We start from the raw sequence: 2,869 nt of genomic DNA, 5'->3' as shown, positions 1-2,869 counted from the left end.
TGATCCCTTGATCATTATGTAGTGTCCTTCCTTGTCTCTTGTAGCATTCTTTATTTTAAAGTCTATTTTATCTGATATGAGTATTGCTACTGCAGCTTTCTTTTGATTTCCATTTGCATGGAATATCTTTTTCCATCCCCTCACTTTCAGTCTGTGTGTTTCCCTAGGTCTGAAGTGGGTCTCTTGTAGACAGCATATATATGGGTCTTGGTTTTTAATCCACTCTTCAAACCTGTGTCTTTTGGTTGGAGCATTTAATTCATTCACATTTAAGGTGATTATCGATATGTATGTTTCCATGACCATTTTCTTAATTGTTTTGGGTTTGTTTTTGTAGGTCTTTTTCTTCTTTTGTGTTTCCCACTTAGAGAAGTTCCTTTAGCATTTGGTGTAGAGCTGGTTTTGTGGTGCTGAATTCTCTTAGCTTTTGCTTGTCTGTAAAGCTTTTGATTTCTCCGTTGAATCTGAATGAGATCCTTGCCTGGTAGAGTAATCGTGGTTGTAGGTTCTTCCCTTTCATCACTTTAAGTATATCATGCCACTCCCTTCTGGCTTGTAGAGTTTCTGCTGAGAAATCAGTTGTCACCCTAATGGGAGTTCCCTTGTATATTATTTGTTATTTTTCCTTTGCTGCTTTCAATAATTTTTCTTTGTCTTTGAGTTTTGCCAATTTGATTACTATGTGTCTCGGCGTGTTTCTCCTTGGTTTTATCCTGCCTGAGACTCTCTGCACTTCCTGGACTTGGGTGGCTATTTCCTTTCTCATGTTAGTGAAGTTTCCAACTACACTCTCTTCAAATATTTTCTCTGGTCCTTTCTCTCTCTCTTCTCCTTCTGGGACCCCTATAATGTGAATGTTGTTGCATTTAATGTTGTCCCAGAGGTCTCTTAGGATGTCTTCATTTCTTCTCCTTCTTTTTTCTTTATTCTGTTTGACAGCAGTGAATTCCACCATTCTGTCTTCCAGGTCACTTATCCGTTCTTCTGCCTCAGTTATTCTGCTATTGATTTCTTCTAGTGTAGTTTTCATTTCAGTTATTGTATTGTTCATCTCTGTTTGTTTGTTCTTTAATTCTTCTAGGTCTTTGTTAAACATTTCTTGCATCCTCTCAATCTTTGCCTCCATTCCTTTTCCGAGGTCCTGGATCTCTTAACTCTCATTATTCTGAATTCTTTTCCTGGAATGTTGCCTATCTCCACTTCATTTAGTTGTTTTTCTGGAGTTTTAATTTTTTCCTTCATCTGGTACATAGCCCTCTTTCTTTTCATCTTGTCTATTTTTCTGTTAATCAAAGCCAGTGGATTACTGGTAATTTCTTATGGTTAATTCAATATAATGAACAGTTACCTTTTAAATAGTAGTCTGTTTTGGCTTGGAGAATAACCAAAGATGCTCTTTAGAAACAATGCCAGTTGTTTTTGTTTTATTTTGTGTATTTTTTAGAGCAAGCGTGAAGGTGGTCACTGTCTCCCTTACCAACTGGACACATTTTTTAAAACACAAGTTGAGAAATTTCAAGTTGCCCAAAAGTGATTTCCATAATCTTACTTACTATCATTGAAAAGGAAATAAACCAATCAAAAATGTTGCATATCTGTGTTGTACTTGTTGTGGACAGAGCAGAAAAACAGTTCAATCACAGTCTTACCCCAAGATGCTTGCAGTTCTATTTAAAGTTTTTTAAAGTATACTTATGAAAAGATGATGAAAATACATGGCCTTAAACAATTGTCAAATAAATAATAAAAAGAAGAAGCACAGCCACAGTCCAGAAAGAGAAAGCAAGCCAAAAACAGCTGTGGGCTCTCACACCACTATTGTGCTGGGGAAGATGTAGCAGTCTATTCTCCGAACCACCCCTTTGCCTCCGGACTTCTCTGGGCCTGTAGTTGCCTGACCAGGGGCCCAGGGCCTTGGACTCTGCCGACTACCATGGACTCCGTGTCAAACCAGCAGTTTGCAGGTGGCTGCGCCAAGGGGCCAGAGGAGGCACCGGAGTCCGCGGCTGGGGCCACTGAGGAGCTGCAGCTGATGCATGGTGCTGGCATATGTAAGTGGTTCAATATGTGCATGGGATTCGGCTTCCTAGCCATGACTGCCCACCCCAGGGTCGCACTCAACCCCCCGGTGGATGTCTTTGTGAACCAGAGTAAGCTGCACATGGAGGGCTTCCAGAGCCTGAAGGAGGGTGAGGCCATGGAGTTCACCTCTAAGTAGTCTGCCAAGAGCCTGGAATCTATCCAAGTCACTGGCCCTGGTGGGGTGTTCTGTATTGGGAGTGAGAGGCGGCCCAAAGGGAAGAACATTTAGAAACGCAGATCAAAGGGAGATATGTGCTACAACTGTGGAGGTCTAGACCATCATGCCAGGGAATGCAAATGGCCACCCCAGCCCAACTGCCACTTCTGCCAGAGCATCAACCATATGGTAGCCTCGTGTCCACTGAAGGCCCAGCAAGCTCCCAGCTCACAGGGAAAGCCAGCCTACTTTCGGGAGGAGGAAGAAGAGATCCCTAGCCCTGCCATGCTCCCAGAGGCCCAGAATTGAGCCACAGCAGGTGGGGGCTATCCTTTTGTGATCAGAAAGTTTTGAGGAACAGGCATCAATTGGTAGAGTGGAGAAAGTGGGGACAGGGTGGGTAGGGGGCAGCTGGCACTGCCATATATCTCAGGCCGGTTCGTAACGTCACCCCCTCTTCCCTCTTGGTTTGGGAGAAGGGGTGAGGCAAAGGAACTCCAATCATGCTCTATCCAAATGCACGTGAGGGCTTTGTGGGGTAACCCTCCCTGCATGCTTTATCTGAGTCTCCACCCTCAGAATCTCCAGCTTTTGAAAGTGGCCTGGATAGGAAAGTTGTTTTACTCTTAA

The 2,869-nt window shown here is 43.3% G+C and overlaps 1 pseudogene; it reads left to right on the top strand.

Annotated features, from left to right (window-relative positions):
• Positions 1-1,933: 1,933 nt before the first annotated feature.
• LOC136118847 (protein lin-28 homolog A pseudogene) lies at positions 1,934-2,548 on the top strand (annotated as a pseudogene).
• The last annotated feature ends 321 nt before the right edge of the window (positions 2,549-2,869 follow it).

Source organism: Phocoena phocoena, chromosome 2, assembly GCF_963924675.1.
Source record: "Phocoena phocoena chromosome 2, mPhoPho1.1, whole genome shotgun sequence".
Classification (NCBI taxonomy): domain Eukaryota; kingdom Metazoa; phylum Chordata; class Mammalia; order Artiodactyla; family Phocoenidae; genus Phocoena; species Phocoena phocoena.
The sequence above is the reverse complement of the archived record's forward strand: the minus strand, read 5'-3'. Positions and strand labels throughout refer to the sequence as shown.